Source organism: Manis javanica, chromosome X (genome assembly GCF_040802235.1).
Source record: "Manis javanica isolate MJ-LG chromosome X, MJ_LKY, whole genome shotgun sequence".
NCBI lineage: Eukaryota > Metazoa > Chordata > Mammalia > Pholidota > Manidae > Manis > Manis javanica.
The window spans coordinates 78485496-78507100 of NC_133174.1; the positions used below are offsets into that span (position 1 = coordinate 78485496).

General features: G+C 35.6%; 1 non-coding gene across 1 annotated transcript; it reads right to left on the minus strand.

The window, feature by feature from the left end:
- Positions 1–413: 413 nt before the first annotated feature.
- LOC118973196 (U6 spliceosomal RNA) lies at positions 414–520 on the minus strand. The gene has a single exon (XR_005062438.1). It is a non-coding gene; the product is annotated as a U6 spliceosomal RNA (small nuclear RNA).
- Positions 521–21605: the final 21085 nt, after the last annotated feature.

Genomic DNA, 21605 nt, shown 5'->3' on the forward strand with positions numbered 1-21605 from the left:
GAGAAAAACAAGTACCAAATGATGTCAGTCACTTGTGGAGTATATCAACAAAGCAAAACTGAAGGAACAAAACAGCAGCAGAGTCACAGACTCCAAGAAAGGACTAGTGTTTACCAAATGGGAGGGGTGAGTGATGGTGGGTGGAGAGGGAGGGAGAACGGGATTAAGGGGCATTATGATTAGCACACATAATGTAGTTGGGTTACGGGGAGGGATGTACAACACAGAGAAGACAAGTAGTGACTCTATAGCATCTTACTATGCTGATGGACAGTGACTACAATGGGGTGTGGGGGTGGGGACTTGATAACATGAGTGAATGTTGTAACCACCATGTTGCTCATGTGAAACCATCAGAAGATTCTTCATTGACTATTTATATTAACTTTCTCTTAACTTTCTTTCTTTTTTTTTTAAATATGGAATGCTTCCTGAATTTGTACATCATCCCTGAGCAGGGGCCATGCTAATCTTCTCTGTATCGTCACAATTTTAGTATATGTGCTTCCAAAGCAAGCACTCTCTTAACTTTCTTGTAGTTAAATTAATGTTACTTTCATTGGTTCTAGATTTTCTATTACAATTTGAAAGATTTTCTGGGTATATATACCAACAAGTAACCAGAACAAGGTATTAATTCTAAATGTGAGGCATGATGATAAGCTATAGGTGAAAATTTGGAGTACCTTTACACAAAAGCAGAAATAATCAGTGTACGGGTCTTTCCCTTGGCTGGCTGGAAATTCAGGTTGATAGAAACTTGACTTTTATGAACAGTCTCTGTGTTCGATGTTATAAAAGGGGCTCTTTGGCATGATATAAGTAGATGAGACTATTATCTTGCTCTAGACATGAGACCATTAGGTATTACCTCTTTCATAAGAGATTGGATTTTTAAGGAAGTATGTACTAATTTATTAAATATTCTCATAGAAATAGCTTCTGAAAGACATATAACAATAATTAGGTTTTACATATCAATATACACATATATATATAACACAGTGGTCAGTTTCTATCCCTAAACAAAAATCATTTTGACTAGGTACTAACAGCTCATGTTTGGCATTGCACAATATAAATATTCTAAAAAACACCTCATGCTGATGTGGTGTAAAAAAAGGGGGGGATTTTCTTCAACGACACTGTCATGTATCCTTAATAGGTTGCCTAAATTCAATCCTTTACCCACTCATATGTAATTGTTGAATGTAGCACTGTGAAAATGATACTGAAAAGGAAGTCAGGAAGCCAGAGTTTTGACTAAGACTCACTGTGATTTCTGTATCACCCAAATTTCATATGTTTTCTCTGAAGCAGAATCTCTTCAATTACAATGTCATGGCATGAAACTGATAGGTGCTCAGATTTCTATGAACTTTGTTTTGTGAAAATTTTACAATTTGAGAAAACTGTGTTCTTGAACAGTCTTTGTCATTGGCCAATAATAATTTTCAGGAGAGCATCTCTTTCCTACATAATTTAAATTTGAAAAAACAATTTCTTCCTTATTCCATTAAGAACCCTTGTGATAAAACATCAGAGAAGAGTGATAGTCAGCTACTTGAATGCACCAGCGCATCCTTTGGGATGTTGCTAGTCTCAGATCCAGCTTATTAAAGAACAGGATAATGCTTTGAAGCATTATCAATATCATTGTCAGTAGTATTTCTAGCTATTAAGGTGGTTGCAAGTGTAGGTCATTCCTTTGTTCTTACTAAATGCATAGAGGAATTCTATGTCAAATCTAAAGCAAGTACTCTGTGAACTAAACCTAAGAAATGTTGGCTAATATAGGATTACCCTTTTAAGCTGCATTTTGACTACAATTTTGGTTTCACTGCTGTCTAACCCTTTTATTTCTCCTGTCCTGGGATTCCTCTTGTACTTTGTTTTCCTTTGATTGTTTTTTTTAATGTTTATTTTTTTAGATGTTTGCATTTCAATTTGGGGCCCAGAAGGCCAAACTGCATCCCATGATAGTAACTGAAAGCATGTTAGTGATAAAAAACAAACAAAAAACACTAAGACTAAGCGATATTTGTGGACATTGAAATCTACCACAAACTCTACAAACAATAAACAAATCACTGCTAACTAATAAATAATGTCAACCTCAAGTAATCACCACATATCACAACCACCAGATATTCCAAATTTGGAAAATGAATGCTTTTGAGTAGTAGGTACTGTTCTTTATTAAAATAAATGTTCTTGGGAGTAGAAATATTTTGTATCTTTACTGCCCTACACAGTAGTATGAATTACTATTTATTTGAAAGCAAAACTTTAGAAAAAGAACATAGCAATATACACTTAGATCTATGATAGAGGTTATGATAAAAGAGTTGCTTCTAGGTGGTCCTACTTTGAAGGCTCTCATTACTGTAAAATATTTTAAATTTCTTTCATGTCCATAACTATGAGTCAGAGTTTTCTGTAAGCTAACAGGCAATATTTTCGAATCCTTGATGTTTAAAACCAGATAAGTGCATCTACAGAAAAGGATATAATTACTGTGGTGCTACCTAAATAATGACTCTGTACCAGTAAATCAGTGATATGCCATACTTTCTTTTGGAGGATAAGCTCACCCATAATGATATCTGGTAACACAAGCTTTTATAACTGCTGTCACTGCATTTCAATTTGCTGTGCTGCACAAGTGTGAGGGATTAACATGCATTTGTTCAGTCACTTATTCCACATTTATTGAGAGCTTATGATGTAACAAGGTGCTGAGATAAAGATGATGAACAAAATAGATATAATCCTGCTTTTCTGAGTTTACAGCTTATTAAAGAAAGATACTGAACAAGTAGAAATGTGGTTGATGCTGTGAAGGAAAATTCATCATACACTCACTTGGGCATCCATTCAAAAAGCATTACTGAGCATGTGTATATGCAGTATATATGGTGCTTGGGGTACAGGTATTAATAAAATGTAGTTGTTTCTGTGAACGAGTTCATATTCTGCTCTAGAGTGACATAGGTAAGTAAAGGAACTATTATGATACAACACACTGTACCTATTCTATGGAAACACAGAGAAGACCATACATGTGACTCAGACTGATGGGCAGATTGTGAAGGGACACTTCATGGAAGAGACAACATATAAGGCAAGGGTTAGAAAATGAGCAAATGTAAATAATGGAAAGAAGTGGGGATAACTCAATAACCTATCAGGAAAGGATGACCTCTTTCAAGTTAAACCAAGGAAATAGGAAAAAGAAAATAACTACTGTGTTCTAGCGATTGCTGGAAAGTTATAATCATGAAACAAGTGGGTAAATGACAATCTTGTGTAGCTCTAAACTATATGAAATCCATTGACTTAAGATGTACCACTGTAAGAAACACAAAACAGAAACAAAATAGCAAAACTACAGCATGAAGGATGCAAATAATATCCAGAATGCATGATAGGCTAAAGTGAGAAATCATTCACACTCTAAAGTAGTCTTTTAGTCATATACATGCAAAATCAATCCCTTTATCATTAACTGTACACTTCAAGGTGGTTATGTTATGAGTATTAGATGAGGAAGAGGGGAAAAAAATCAGTCTCATCAGGATTTACATCCTGGGTTCCAGCTCTGCTTTGTTTTGTCACTTCAAACAAGTCATTTAACCTTTCTAAATTCCTTATTTCTTCTTCTGTAAAGTGAAGTTAACTGCTGTACCTCTGTACCTCATCTGGCTGTGGCTGATGTGAAAATGCTTTGTGACTTTTGCAAGAAAGAAACTATGCAAATCCAAGGCCATATTATCATCTGAGATATAAAAATCAATCATGCTTAACATTGTATAATGTATTTAGGCTTATTGACTATATTAAATGTATCTATTCTTATTTTTACAATGCATACTTTGCACATATGTTGTAACCTTGTATATTTTAACATTTAAATACAAACCTGTAATACAAAAAAAACACAAAGATAAAATATCCTAGGGATATGTGAAACCTTCTTCAAGTAAAATTTCTATATTTGAATAACTGCTTTCTCATTTGTTATCACCATGTCATCAAGAGAACCAATAATTAAATTGTGTTCACTTTTCACAAGCTCATTATATAGTAAGCATGGTCATTAAAGACCTAGTTTATACATTATTAAGCCCAGGAGTGTTATCCTTCAGAGTATTTAGTTTATTCCTCTACACTTGACAAGGTTTTTAAATCTTCCTACACAACAATCTCAATTATATTTCAGTGTAGAGAATTTAAAAAAGATCTAAGCACACAAAATGCATGGCATGTTTATTAGAATAAATAACCTGTTGATTTTATATTTGTATCCATTATCCCAAGAGAAATCAAAGACAAAATTTGTTAAAATTTAATGACTAATGGTCATTATGTACCTACAATTTTTTAAAAATCTGTATTTTGCTAATGTTTCCATTTTTATGATTTTTCTCTTTGAAACTAATATATTCAATTGAAAGTAATGATACAGCTTTTCAGGGATTAGGGGTTTTTAGGAATGATTGCCTAAGGTAACAATTCATGGTGTCTAAGTATCCTAAGCATGTCAGGATATTGGTAATGTCAGGAGCTTGAGGCGCACTAAACCTACACAGAATACTCTAAGTATTTCTTACAAAGCAACACCAGGGAAAGAAAACCAATAAAAGAAAAGAAATGAGAATAAAAAATTCAGATACATGGAAAATGTGAAAATCAGGGAACAATGAGACCAAAGGAGACAAAAGAATACTCAAGATAAAATGTAAGAAAAACCTGAAAAAGATGCTGGAATCCAGTGTTCTCAGCATTATTTACTCAAGTGATAATTACCCACTTCTAAAAGAGCCTTTCATTTTAATACATAGAGATTTGAATCCATGAAAACTATAACTACAGTGCTAATAAAAGAAGTATCATTACTTCAATATGAAAAGATTATATAAATATATCTGGAGCTGTTTTTCAAATATTCCTGAGATTCTTGTATTAGGGATTAATAGAGGTCTCGAAGGTATATATTGGCTTCAAATTGATGGCATTTTTATATGCATACATTTTCCTAAATTTTCCCAGCCTCCTTTAACTGGTTACCAAGTCAATTTACCACACCTCACACTTTTATTCTCAGTGTTAATTTACACATAGGTGATTTGTGTTTTAGCTCAAAAAGTGAACAAATTAGGAATGTGACCGTGTGACATTGCTTCATACACATATGGTGCTCAATCTTGTGCTTCCAGTGTTATCTAAGTCTGCCAAATCTCTAATTTTTCTGTTAAGGAAATGGGCCAACAGAATATATTACGCATTCACTCAATCACTAGGTTTCTTGGTCTCTGTAAATAGCTGTCAATATGTGTATCAGGGTTGGCAGATTGATACAGCAGATGGGGATTCTGTTGTCAGTCACACTTTTCCTGTAGTATTAATATCACATGAGAGTATCTCATCCACTCTTGTCTTTAAATAAATGAACATTATTTGGTATTAATAGGAGAATATCATTTTTAAGAGTCAATATTTAAATCCAATACATCTCATGTAGTTCTAATGAATGATTTAAAGTAGCTATCCCATATTAAAATACTTTTTAAAACATGGCTATTTAAGTTTTTATGGTGGCAAAATATTCATAATATAAAACTTACATATTTAACCATTTTTAAGTGTACAGTTCAGTGGCATTTCATATGTTTACACTGTTGTGCAACCATCACCGCCATCCAGCTCCAGAATATTTTTCACCTTCCCACACTGAAATTTTGTACATTAAGCAGTAATTTGTCATTCCCCCTGCACCCAGTCCCTGGCAACCACCAGGGAGCCATGTACCATAGTAAGATATGAGAATTCTACTGTCTGTCTCTATGAATTTGACTGCTCTATGTACCTCATAATATGTAGGATCATACAATATTTGTTCTTGTGTGACTCATATATTCACTTAACTTGATATTTCCAAGGGTAATCCATGTTCTGAGATGCATCAGAATTTCCTTTCTTTTTAAGGCTGAATGTTATTCCATTGTATGTGCATGCCAAATTTTATTTCTCCATTCCCCCATCCATGAACACTTGGGTTGCTTCTACCTTTTGGCTATTTTAAATAATGCTGTGAACATGGGCAGATAAATATCCATTTAAGTCCCTGCTTTCAATACTTTTGGGTATATATTCAGAAGTGAAATTGCTGAATGATATGGTAATGCTGTTTGTAATTTTTTGAGGAACCAGCATACCATTTTCCATAGCAGCTACACTGTTTTAAAGAGACTCACCAACAATGCACAAGAGTTCTCATTCAAAACCTAACCTTTTATTTAAAATCATGTTTATGAGTATTTATAAGACGGTTTAGAGAAGCAAATTCCCTGCTTGGCAACCTGTTCCCATGCCCAGTCTAACATTTACAGTTTGAGCAATTTAGTCCACAAACATAAATTTGGATTTTAATAGTGTTCCTAAACCAGGAAACACTAATGACCTCAAGGACTAACTCAGGCCAGTCACTTCTCTAACTTTGTATCCCAATTCTATTCACTGGTATTATTTCATTAGTGCTTTAGTCCACTTCTTTTCAGCCACCAGATTTCTGTCTTCCTTCACTTTACATCTGATGCAGGGCTCCAATGCCTAAATACTGACCATTCATTACTTTGGCCCATATTACTGTCAATTAGGTTAAATTGTAATACAGAGACTGCTATTTATTCCCACCTCAACATAGTCTTATGACATACAATTAACTATGAAGAATTCTGGCTCTGTTTTCCTTTGTGGAGCAAGTATTCGAATAGTCTCTTAAACAAAGGGCTTTGACAAGATTCACAATTGTGGATTAATTAATTTCAACTCTTCTTGGCAATTCTCAGTAGAATCGGACCAAGACCATTTCTTGGTATGCTTGAAAAAAGAGAATATTCTACTGGCCATGTCCTCCATTCTCCCTGAAAGTTTGTCTGTAAGACTTAAATAAGCCTTTGAGAACCACCAAAATCAAGAGGACACTGCTGTGGGAAAATTAAACCTTAACTTAGTCAAGTTCAATGACCTAGTCTTGTGAACTATGAATTGTCATATGCAGAATCCCAGGAGTACAAGAAGGCTTTCCAAGAAGTACAAGTGGACAGATAGCTTTAAATGCATCAGTTTCCAGAATCACATCTTCAAAATGTATTCACTCCTAATGTTGATGTCACTGAGAATCCAACTATAAATGAAGAGGAAATTTCTCCTTCCTACTTTGCCCTTCTTCCATTTTGCAAAAGACAGACATCACCCCCATATCTTACCATTCTCATATCTTACTGTGGTGCATAGCTCCCTCAGTGGAGAAAGCTCTAGGAAACCAAATAAGAGATGAATCAAAACATTACTCTGTGGTAAGAATATAAATAATTCTAATGATGGGTTAACGCATTTTTGTAGGTTGTTTTTTTTTCAGTTCCTTATTTTTAAAAAAGCTGTTATAGATATTTATAAATGAATTTTGATGACAAATCATTGTAAGATTTTTCACATATAGGTCAAAAGGTGATCAAAGAGTAACATTGCTGTATAAAAAATCTTCCTTTTTTTCTATTAATGAGTTTTCTCATTGCTTCTATCTATAAAAATGGAAATTAGGGATAGATATGATATTTAATTCAGACTCACTCTAGCAATAATATCCTCTGACAGACACATGAACTAAAAATAAATTCATTCATCTCATTAATAAATGTGTTTCCAAGAAAGATTTACTTAGATATTTAAAATTACATGTCAAAATGCAATATATTTATATTGGTTTAATAAACTATTTACTACCAATAATGGTAATGAAAATGTAATCCAGAGTAAAATATTTTAATCCTTAGGAAATGACTGTTACGGGAGATTTTTTAAAAATACAATTTAACACATATTTTAGTTCCAGAAAATAGAATGGGGTCATCTGTAAAAGACTCTCAGGCATGAAATATACTATATTAGGTAAAATGTTGTGGGGGAAATGAAATGGAAATACAAGTTCAGGGAGAAAGACGAAAAATGTAAAATATCCATCTGTCAAAGATGAATTTGTTCTCATATTTTTCAGATGGATAATGGTGTGTATCATATCAATGTAGCCTTTATATTCCATTTGATACATTTAAAAGAGTGGTGTAACATTTATTTTTTGATGTAACATACTATGTAGTAATTAGAGCTTTTTCAACTATTTAATGATTCAAAGTTTTAAGTGTCAATTTATAAATACGTGAGGGGATACTAGTTTTAAAAAATTCCTTTAAAGAGTACTGCAGTGGTTTGGTGACCACTGATCTTGCTAAGCCTTCAAAATTGGATGTATATATATATATATGTTTTTTGAAACATTAAAATTCAGATCACTATGTTTTTCAATCTACTCAAGCCTGTGCTTACCTTTTCTAAGCACACAAAGATGACTGCTGCAGCCACAAGTAGTTCCCCAGGCTCCTGGAATGTTGCCAATATATCTTCATTAATTTTGCAGTAAATTTGGCACAAAACTAAATTCGCTTGCCATAGCTGCTCTGTACAGCTACATAGTATAGACACTGAGCAAATCTAGGGAGCATTTAATAGACTACAATGTGAACAGCATCTCCTGGAGTTGTGCAACCTGAAAGCTTGCCCTATAGAGAGGAAAATAAGGAAAAAACAAAAGGTTAGAGTCCAGAGAAATTTAACAATAGCTTTCAAGATCAGCTGTCCAATCTACAGCAAAGTGAGGAAGTTGGACAATGTATTCCCTTAATTTCCCCTGTGACTTAGAGGATACATAGGTAGCTTATTTACTGTCTAGTAATACCTAATGAAACTGTGTTAGCTATTGAGGAGGCAATTTGTCCTATTACTCTGTGATTCCATGTTTTGACTTCTGAAAGGCCATTCCTCTCCCTGGAAAATTCATTATTGGTTCCTGAGTGTCCCAAGTGTTGCCTTAATTTTCCTTTGAAGTGTTCCTGCACATAATGGCTGACAAAGCTAAGGGATATATGAAGAAAAAAATCCATCACAAACTAGGGTATTAATGAGTTAGCATGTCCAGTTCAGCATGGTCCTTCCAACAGAGTCAATGCAGTAATAATTCCTAAAGAAATTGAGGAGAGATAGAAAATACTTAAAACAGTTTTGGATAAGACCTTCAGTTTGCCCTTTCACATGCATTCCCAAAGGAGGCAATTTTAATCCCAAGGAGATGAACATTAGTTCTTGGGAAATGAAAAATTTTGTACATAAAAATGGTTTGTGGTCCTCTGAAGGGCTGGATTACTTAATTATATATACAATAAATCTACAGCATTAAAATTTTGTGAGTTAGATGGGTAATTATGGAAAAACAATGTCTAAAAAGTCTCCTTAAGGAGCAATAATGAAAAAAAAAGGCTGACAAAAATGAGTTATGGCCATTTGCAGGTATTCCACCTTCCAAAATAATGAAGTATATTATTGGGAAACCAGCATCTAAATTAAAAGTACAAAATAAGATGTGGCTACTTTCTCCCCTACTGAAAAGCTTTGTACATGGTACTATTCCATGGCACTCTGGAGTAAATTATTATTCTGTTCCCAACCAATTGGGGACCAGCCTTCATAACTGATATAGAGAGTTCTAAGGTTGTACTCAAAAGGTTTCAGGGAACTTTCCTCTGTTATGTCAAATTTCTTTCAGAAGTACCCACAAAGTCTCATAGTAATCAAGTAGAAAAAACTACTTGGGCCTGAGATTAACTTCTTCAGTTATGCTACAAATGCTACTGAATAAAGAGAGAGAGCAATAATGTTGACTGCTAGAAGGAAAGATGCTGTATTTAGTAATAGAAAGAACATATTTCATTTTTAAAAAGACCACAATCTTCGGGGTGCGCTAGCAATCCTTCAGTATCCATTCTTGTTTTCCTTTTGTAATGCAATCCTTAAATTTTAACCAGACTTATGGCCACTAGCTAAAGCTTCATTTTTGAACTTTTATGGTGTATAGATGTGATCAAATAAAAGGAAGTGATGCATGCAACTTCTGAGTAGTGTTTGTAAGGAAAAGCGGATTGCTCTCAATTTTCCCCTTTTCTCCTAAAAACTGGCTAGAATACAGAGAGAAAGAATGGAGCTAAAGGTTTTAAACCATGAAATGAATTTAAGGTGAATTTGAGGATGGCAGAACATCGAAGTAGAAGTGTCCTTGACAAAGTGGGGCAGTAGTAGCTACCTCTGTACTATTTACCTTCAGATCATTATATAAATTTCCATCCTCCTTAGAGTTGTGATTACTTTAGTATTTGTTATAGCATCTGAATTGGATTGTAATTAATATACAGTCACATCTACATTTGAATCTTTTCACCATCATTTATCAATTATGAAACCTTCGACCTATTACTTAATCTTCCTGAAAACTGGAGTTATCTTCTGTAAAATGGAAGTGATAATATTTTGTCATAGGAATGTTTAAATAAATGAAAGAGATAATCTATATAAGGTGCCTAACTCAATATGTGGCACAGGAGTGAACAAATATTTCATTGTCCTCTTCTTGTTTATCCATGACTAGGCACTCAGCTTAAAACACAGATTTACTATTCAATTTTTCAGCTATTCCCAAGTAAATAAATAATCCAGGTTTATAGACCCACCTAGACACATCTCCTCCAAAGTCCCAGAATCCTATTTATAACAATTTTAACTATGTTAGCTTAGTCCTGTTTAATTTTCCACTGCTTTGGTCCTCTCAGTTTTGCCTGTGGCTGAAACCACCTTTTACTTTCTGCCCCACCCCTGTAGTTCTGACAAGTCACCTGGATATTAGCCAAAATTACCCTGGTCCTTCCTAAGGCCCACAGATCTACACACACACACACACACACACACACATACACACACACACACACATGAGTCATAATCCAGATATTGGAGAGTATTAGGTCAAACAACCATTACTTTTAATTTCAAATGACACAAATGAAATACAATTCAATTTTCACTTTAGCAATAAACTCTGTATATCAACCTATCAGTGAGGAGCGAATTTTCTGATCCAAAGGACATAGAGACATTATCAATGTAAAAACTCTTAATACACAATGGAAATAAGTGGCTTCCATTACCAGTGTAGTAGTAGGCTTTTTTTTCCTAGCTTGGAAACAAAAATGGAGTATCAGGCCTGACCTCAATATGGATAGAATTTATAGAAATTGCACTCATATTATTAAAGTGGTAATGTTTTTTTCAGGCTTGGAATAATCTCTGTGTATGTACATATGACAACCCCAAATTTTGGAAAGCCAGTTTCTAGCAAAACTCCAATTAATTTTAACCATTAATAGCAGCATTTACTCCATTCTCTGAACAGAAGGCTGAATTGACAGATATACAGTATAATCAAGTAAATTTAATTTTAATTTATTTCTTCAAGTCAATTGTAGGAAATGAATCTGTGCCCATGATGTTCCATACTATTTTTGCACTTGTATTTCCAGTAACAATGCCACCTGCTATATTAAATAAAACTGTTTGAAGAATGAAATGTCTGCTGTGCTAATACCTCTTCAAAAGAATAGGGCTTTTGGAGATAAAATTCATTTCTTCAAAATATAATCCAGATATTATTTGGAATAAAACTAAGTACTATTGAAAGGTGCTCTGTATTCCATTATTCATTTTACAGTGAGTCTTCTGCAGTACCATTTGTTCTATAATTATAAATCCACACAACATATAAACACAGCAATGAAAGGCAAATATATTCAAAGTCCAAAATGACATCAAGATAAAACATTAGCAAAGGAGCATAGAAAATTTCAAAGCAATATTATTGATCTTGAAAATAGGAGGATTCTTATTTGAGAAGTTATATAGTAGTATCCAGGGTTGGCCTTATTATTAGCAACAATAATAAACATTGAAACCACCTATGAGTGCAGTACAGTAATTCTATTCTCTGCACCCTTTATAGACACATACACACCAAAGTGCTACTTTAAAAAATGATAAGGTGATAAAAAATGAGAAACAACATTGTCATTGTTTCAATTCTTATAATTTTCAAAGGTAATAAAATCCAGTTTTCTTATTTTAATAGGAAATTACTCAAAAGAATTATTGAATTTATGACAGTTACTTTATTGGTGGGAGCTATGGATTGAATTTTGTAGCCCAAAAATGCTTTATACTGAAGTTTTAACTTCAAATCTTCAGAATTTGACTTTATTTGAAGATAATGTATTTAAAGAAGTAGTCAAGATTAAATAAGGTCATTAGGGTGGGACTTATTCCAATATGATTGTTGTCCTTATAAAAAGGAGAAATTTGGACACTGAGACATGCACTAAAGAAAAGGTGAGATGAAGAGACAGAGATATATGACCATTAATAAGACAAAGAGAGGGGACTGAAATAGATTTTTCACTCACAGTTCTCAGAAAGAATCAACCCTGTAAACAACTTGATTTTGGACCTCTACCCTCCAGAAGTGGAAACAATACATTTATGTTGCTTAAGTCACCTAGTCTGTGGTGCACTTTGTTACAGCAACCCCACAAGCTGACAAATATAGTGAGTAAAGATAGTTGCTATGTGCATGTGTGTGTGTTTGTGTAAGCAGTGAAATAGTAATAAAAAAAATGATCTTTCAAGCTCCATAGCCATTTTGTGTCATTGGAGAATTAAAAATGTTGTCAACCTCAAAAAATATCCTATAGAAAATTATCATGTGGAAAAGTGAGATATGGGGTTACATAAGTCAAGGACTCCAAATATTCAGTTATAAGAATAAGTTCTGAAGATCTAATGTACAGCATGGTGACTGTAGCTAATAGTACATTATTGTATACTTGAGAGGTGCTGAGAGTAGGCTTTAAGCATTCTCACCACAAACACACATACACACAGGAGCCAAGATGGTGGCATGAGTAGGGCAGTGGAAATCTCCTCCCAAAACCATATATATTTTTGAAAATACAACAAATGAAAACTATTCCTAGAAGAGAGGCCAGAAGATACAGTACAACAGTTAGGCTACATCTACATCTGCAAGAACTCAGCACCTCATGAAGGGGGTAAGATACAAGCCACAGTCCAGCAGGACCCGACCGCTTCCTCCTTCCCAGCCCACTGGTGGGAGGAGAAGAGTCAGAGTGGGGAGGGAGTGGGAGCCCAGGAATGCTAAATAGCCAGCCCTAGCCATCCACACTGGGAATGCAAACATTGCACAGTGTGCTGGACATTAGGGAAACGGAACAGTAAAACCTTCAAGCAGATCTGGGCAGCCGGCACCCCTGGGACAAAAGAAAAGCAAGTGCATTTTGAAAGTCTTAAAGGGACAGGAGCCTCACAGATGGACAGAATCATCCCAGCACACTCAGCCCAGCAGCTAGGAATCCTGGGAAACTTTGGGAGGCCTAACCCCCTGGAAGGTTGCACAGCTCTGAAGCCCCTCACAGCAATAAACAGCCAACCATCCATTACCCCTCTGGCACAGCCCCGCCACAGCAGGGGAGTAGCCTGAGAGCAGCTGTGACAACAGCAGCTACCCAGAGCCTCCTCCACAACCAACTGGGCCAGACTCAGAGGCCCCAGCAGCACACAGCAGCCCAGCACAGACAGAGGATGCTGGGACAGGGCATGAAGGGTTGCCATTCTCGCAGGAGAGCACAACCAGTGTGCCTGCCTTTCCCCGGGGAGCACTGGGCTGCCCTAATGGCTGCCCCACCCACGGCGGCTCAGAAAACAAAACCAGAAGCTGCTCCCTGTGTGTGGGTAACTGTAACAGGCAGCAGAGAAGGGCAAGGCACAGGAAGGGACATTGTTCTCCCAGCTGACACATGCACCAACTGCCTACTACTACCTCTATCACCATGAAAAGGCAAAAGAATTTGATCCAGTCCAGAATTACCCAGACAACTCTTGAGGGGGAGCCTGGGAAGATAGATTTAACCAATCTTCCTGAAAAAGAATTCAAAATAAAAGTCATAACCATGCTGATGGACCTGCAGAAAAATATGCAAGAGCTAAAAGATAAAGTTAGGAAGGAGAACACAGAAGTAAAACAATCTCTGGAAGGACTTAAGAGCAGAATAGATGAGGTAGAAGAGGCCATTAATGGAATAGAGATCAGAGAAAAGGAACACAGAGAAGCTGAGGCAGAGAGAGATAAAATGATCTCTAGGAATGAAAGAATATTAAGAAAACTGTGTGACCAATCCAAATGGAACAATATTTGCATTATAGGTGTACCAGAAGAAGAAGAGAGAGTAAAAGGAATCAAAAGTGTCTTTGAAGAAATAATTGCTGAAAACTTCCCCAAACTGGGAGAGGAAATAGTCTCTCAGACCATGGAAGCCCACAGATCTCCCAACACAAGGGACTCAAGGAGGACAACACCAAGACACATAATAATTAAAATGACAAAGAACAAGGCCAAGGCAGAGTATTAAAGGCAGCCAGAGAGAGAAAAAAGGTCACCTACAAAGGAAAACCCATCAGGCTATCATCAGACTTCTCAACAGAAACCTTAGAGGCCAGAAGAGAATGGCATGATATATTTAATGCAATGAAACAGAAGGGTCTTGAACCAAGAATACTATATCCAACATGATTAATATTTAAATATGAAGGAGGGATTAAACAATTCCCAGACAAGCAAAAGTTGAGGGAATTTGCCTCCCACAAACCATCTCTACAGGATATTTTAAAGGGACTGGTCTAGATGGAAGCACTCCTACGGATAAATAGATGTCACCAGAGAAAGTAAAATCACACCAAAGAAAGCAGACCAACCAAATACTAACTAAAGGCAAAAAATAAAATCAACTAATCTCAAAAGCAGTCAAAGGAGAAACAAAAGAGTACAGAATAACACACCTAACATATAAAGAATGGAAGAGGAGGAATAAGAAGGGAGAGAAATAAAGAATCATCAAGCTATGTTTATAATAGCTTAATAAGCGAGTCACGTTAGACACTTAGATAGTACAGAAGCTACCCTTGAACCTTTGGTAACCACGAATGAATCTAAAACTGCAATGGCAATAAGTACATTTCTTTTAATAATCACCCTAAATGTAAATTGACTGAATGTACCAATCAAAAGACACAGAGTAATAGAATGGATAAAAAAGCAAGATCCATCTATGTACTGTTTGCAAGACACCCAGCTCAAACCCAAAGATATACACACCCTAAAAGTCAAACAATGGAAAAACATATTTCATGCAAACAATAGGGAGAAAAAAGCAGGTGTTGCAGTACTAGTATCAGACAAAATAGACTTCAAAACAAAAAAAGTAACAAGAGATAAAGAAGGACATTACATAACGATAAAGGGGTCAGTCCAACAAGAGGATATAACCATTATAAATATATATGCACCCAATACAGGAGCACCAACATATGTGAAACAAATACTAACAGAATTAAAGGAGGAAATAGAATGCAATGCATTCATTTTAGGAGACTTCAAGACACCACTCACTCCAAAAGACAGGTCCACTAGAAAGAAAATAAGTAAGGACACAGAGGCACTGAATAGCACACTAGAACAGATGGACCTAACAGACATCTACAGAACTCTACACCCATAAACAGCAGGATACACATTCTTCTCAAGTGCACATGGAACATTTTCTAGAATAGACCACATACTAGGCCACAAAAAGAGCCTCAGTAAATTCAAAAATTGAAATTCTACCAACCAACTTCTCAGACCACAAAGGCATGAAACTAGAAATACATTGTACAAAGAAAACAAAAAGGCTCACAAACACATGGAGGCTTAACAACATGCTCATAAATAATCAATGGATCAATGACCAAACTAAAACAGATACCAAGCAATATTTGGAGATAAATGACAACAGCATAAACTGCAACTTCTGTGGGATGCAGCGAAGGCAGTACTAAGAGGAAAGTATATAGCAATCCAGGTATATTTAAAGAAGGAAGAAAAATCCCAAATGAATAGTCTAAAGTCACAATTGCTGAAATTGGAAAAATAAGAACAAATGGGGCCCAAAGTCAGCAGAAGGAGGGACATAATAAAGATCAGAGAAGAAATAAATAAAATTGAGAAGAATAAAACAATAGAAAAAATCAATGAAACCACGAGCTGGTTCTTTGACAAAATAAACAAAATAGATAAGCCCCGAGCCAAACTTATTAAAAGACAAAGAGAATCTACACACATCAACAGAATCAGAAATGAGAAAGGAAAAATCACGATGGACCCCACAGAAATAAAAGGAATCATTAGAGAATACTATGAGAATCTATATGCTAACAAGCTGGAAAACCTAGAAATGGACAACTTTGGAGAAAAATACAACCTTCCAAGACTGATCAAGGAAGAAACAGAAAATCTAAACAGACCAATTACCAGCAACAAAATTGGACTGGTAATCAAAAACCTACCCAAGAGCATAACCTCTGGGCCTGATAGATTTACTGTGGAATTTTATCAGACATACAGAAAAAACAAAATACCCATTCTCCTTAAAGTTTTTCAAAAAATAGAAGAGGAGGGAATACTTCCAAACTCATTCTATGAAGCCAGCATCACTCTAATACAAAAATCAGGCAAAGACCCTACAAAAAAGAAAATTACAGGCCAATAACCCTGATTAACATAGATGTAAAAATACTCAACAAAATATTAGCAAATCGTATTCAGAAATACATCAAGAAGATCATACACCATGACCAAGTGGGATCCATTTCAGAGATGCAAGGATGGTACAACATTCAAAAATCCATCAACATCATACATTACATCAACAAAAAGAAGGACAAAAAACACATAATCATCTCCATAGATGCTGAAAAAGCATTTGACAAAATTCAACATCCATTCATGATAAAAACTCTCAACAAAATGTGTATAGAGGGCAAGTACTTCAACATAATAAAGGCCATATATGACAAACCCACAGCCAACATCATACTGAACAATGAGAAGCTGAAAGCTTTTCCTCTAAGATAGGGAACAAGGGGATGCCCAGTCTCACCTCTGTTATTCAACATAGTACTGGAGGTTCTAGCCATAGCAATCAGACAAAACAAAGAAATACAAGGCATCCAGACTGATAAACAAGAAGTCAAACTGTCACTATTTGCAGATGACATGACATTGTACATAAAAAACCCTAAAGACTCCACTCAAAAACTACTAGTACTGATACATGCATTAAGTAAAGTTGCAGGATACAAAATTAATACACAAAAATCTGTTGCTTTCCAGTACACTAATGACAAAATAGCAGAAAGAGAAATCAGAAAAACAATTCAATTCCATTCACAAGTGCATCAGAAAGAATAAAATACCTAGGAATAAACATAACCAAGGAAGTGAAAGACCTATAACCTGAAAACTACAAGACAGTCTTAAGAGAAATTAAAGAGGACACTAACAAATGGGAACTCATCCCATGCTCTTGGCTAGGAAGAAATAATATTGTCAAAATGGCCATCCTGCCTAAAGCAATCCACAAATTCAATGCAATCCCTATCAAAATACCAACAGCATTCTTCAACAAACTGTAACAAATAGTTCTAAAATTCATATGGAAACACCAAAGACCCTGAACAGCCAAAGTAATCCTGAGAAGGAAGAATAAAGTAGGGGGATCTCGCTTCCCAACTTCAAGCTCCCAACTACAAAGCCACAGTAATCAAGGCAATTTGATACTGGCACAAGAACATACCCACAGACCAGTGGAACAGAATAGAGACTCCAGATATTAACCCAAACATATATGGTTAATTAATGTATGAGAAAGAGCCATGGACATATAATGGGGAAATGACAGCCTCTTCAGCAGCTGGTGTTCGCAAAACTGGACAGATACATGTAAGAGAATGAAACTGGATCATTGTCTAACCCCATTCACAAAAGTAAATTCGAAATGGATCAAAGACCTGAATGAAAGCCATGAAACCATAAAACTCATAGAAAAAAACATAGGCAAAAATCCCTTGGACATAAACTTGAGCAAGTGACCTCTTCATGAATATATCTCCCCAGGCAAGGGAAACAAAAGCAAAAATGAACAAGTGGGATTATATCAAACTGAAAACTTCTGTACAGCAAAGGACACCACCGATAGAACAAAAAGGCATCCTGCAGTATGGGAGAATATATTCATAAATGACAGATCCGATAAAAGGTTGACATCCAAAATATATAAAGAGCTCACACACCCCAACAAACAAAAAGCAAATTACCCAATCAAAAAATGGTCAGAGGAACTGAACAGACAGTTCTCCAAAGAAGAAATTCAGATGGCCAACAGACACATGAAAAGATGCTCCACATCACTAGTCATCAGAGAAATGCAACTTAAAACCACAATGAGATTTCACCTCACACCAGTAAGGATCACTACCGTCCAAAAGACAAACAACAACAAATGTTGGTGAGGATGTGGAGAAAGAGGAACCCTCCTACACTGCTGGTGGGAATGTAAATTAGTTCAACCATTGTGGAAAGCAGTATGGAGATTCCTCAAAAAACTAATAATAGAAATACCATTTGACCCAGGAATTCCACTCCTAGGTATGTACCCTAAGAATGCAGCATGCCAGTTTGAAAAAGACATATGCACCCCTATGTTTATCGCAGCACTATTTACAATCTTCAAGAAATGGGAGCAACCTAAGTGTTCATCAGTAGATGAATGTATAAACAAGATGTGGTACATATACACAATGGAATATTATTCAGCGATAAAAAGAAAACAAATCCTACCAGTTACAACTACATGGATGCAGCTAGGGTTATTATGCTCAGTGAAATAAATCAGGTAGAGAAAGACAAGTATCAAATGATTTCACTCATCTGTGGAGTATAAGAACAAAGATAAAACTGAAGGAGCAAAATAGCAGCAGACTCACAGAACCCAAGAATGGACTAACAGTTACCAAAGGGAAAGGGACCAGGGAGGATGGGTGGGAAGGGAGGGATAAGTGAGGGGGGCAGAAAGGGGGTGTTACGATTAACATGCATAATGTGGGGGGGGTGGCACGTGGAAGGTTGTACATCATGGAGAAGATAGGTAGTGATTCTACAGCATCTTACTATGCTGATCTCAGTGACTGCAATGGGGTATGTGGGGGAAACTTGTTGATGGGGGGAGTCTAGTTAACATAATGTTCCTCATGTAATTGTAGATTAATTACACCGAAAGAAAGATACATGTATGCCCATACACACATATTCTAAATGGAAATAAACTAGAGACTGAAAAGGTATGGATACAATTACCAACTAAGAATTTATATTTTATGGGTTTAGTAAGAATGTTGCATTAAAAGTTGAAACTAAAAAAGCAGTTGACAAAGAGTGATTGAGGGGTTCTAACACACAACTTGTTTTTCCAAAAGAAGACAATAGAAGGGATATTGGAGAAGCAGTGCATGAAAAGATAATAATTGAGAGATTTTATAACAGAAGACACTTCATGGATCCTCAAATTTGAAGAACACTCTGAATGTGGCACAAGAGGAATAAAAATAATAAACAAACAAATAATTTCCACACCTAGAAACATCATAGTGAAACTGCAACTTCAATAATAAAGATAAAACAATTTTACAGCTACACAAAGGGACATTCTACCTGCAAATGACAGTACAGAAAGCAGACTTTAAATCAACAAAAATAGATCCCAGAGGCAGGGAAGAAATATCTTAGAAGTTCTGAAGGTACATAACTGTCAAAGTGGAAATCAATTTCCATCTGGTTTCATTTAAAAAACACTAAGCAAATTTGAAAAATTCAATGCAATATGGATTACATGTTCTGACCACAATGCAAATTTGAAAATTCCAACATGCACACACACCACACACTCATATATATCATGTTTTGGGGGACTAAAAATACCTTCCAAAATAAAGTGTTCATTCAATCAGAAATCACACAGAAAATTAAAAAATATCTAGAAATGGATGGCAATGAAAGAGCTATATATCAAACTTGTTGATGTAGCTAAAGTGGTACTTAGAGATTCATTTGTAGTTTCAAGTGTATCTATTGTTTAATGTAAGTAAATCCTCAGTGTAAGTACTTTAATGAAAGAATTAGAAAATAAGAGTGGAGCCTAAGGAATAAAACAGAAGAGATAAAGAATTTTAAAAAGATAATGACAGATTTTAATGACAACAAAACCAAAAGCCAGTTGTTTGAAAATAAAAATAAATAAATACAAAATGGCCTAGCAAAAAATAATCAAAATAGAGAAAATCAATTGCTGTCCTTATTCATCTTCTTCCATTCTTCCTTAAATCCAATCCAGTCAGGCCTTTGCCCTTAGCACTCCATCAAAACTGCTTCAATCAAGATCACAAATGATCTTTTCATTGTAAATTCTAGGGGTCAAATTTTAGGTGTTTCTGTGTTTCTAGGAAATACTGACTGATATACTCAACATATCTAAAACTCAATTTCTGATCTTCCTCCAAAACGTAATCCCCAGGAAGCTTTTAACATTTCAATTGACATCAATTCTGTCCTTCAGGTTACTCAAGCTAAAACCCTTGGGACCATCTTTGAATTTTTTTTCCCCCTCAGAACCCATATCCATTTTGTCAGGAGATCCTTTCGACTCTACTTTAAAAATATATATCCATAATCTAATCACCTATCACCACTTCATCTCTTACCTGGGTTAATGCAATAGTCTCCTAATAGACTTCTTGTTTCTTCCCTGTTTTGAAAAGAACTAGTCCCAATAGAGCAGCCAGAATGTACCTTGTAAAAATAGTAAGTCAGATCATGTTAATCCTCTGCTCAAAACTTCCCAATGGCCCTCCATTTTCCCAGAGCAAGAAATAAATTCTCTATTAAAGCCTGTAAGTCTCTATAGCCCTGTTCCCCAGCATCTTTCTGGCATTCTTTTAGATTATTCACCCTTCATTATCTTTACTCCAACTACAGCAGCATCACTGCTGTTCTGACATATCAGCACATGCTTCCCTTAGAGATATGTAATTTTTCTCACGTAAATGAAAAATTCATTAACATCACCTTGAAAATAAAGAGTTTTCTTTTAGCCAGACTTTTAGGACTCAGGCCTGGGAAGATATAATGCCTATGCATTGGCAAGGAAATAGGTTCCAAAGAGGCCACGTTATACAAAGGTTTTATGTCCTTGAGGAGACAAGCAAGAAAGACAGACCTTCAAAGGGGTTCATTTCATTTATGTACATTTCATTTCATATCTTGGCTAAGATACACTAAGCTAAGAAGAGAGTGGGGAAGGGGGCAGTATGCATCCTGGTGCTGAAGGAAATTAAAAGGAATGGCAATCATTTGTGCTTATTTTTTGCATGAATGTGGATGCGAGTTGTTGAGATTTTAACTGAACAGAAGTATTACTGAGTTAAAAAGTTTAAGTTTTCACAGGTGGCCATTTTGAGACTCCCAGAGTTAACGAAACCTTCAATATTTAGGCCTTAGAAATCTTTTGGTGGTCCCTAATATAGTGGTCAGCTTTTCTTTATTTCACATTCTATGCCTAGAGTTCTTTTCTTCAGTCACCATTTGCCTCACTATAGAATCTTCAGCCTTTGCTTAAATCTTATCTTCTCAGTGAGGCCCGCCCTGTTTATCCCATTTTATACTACAAACT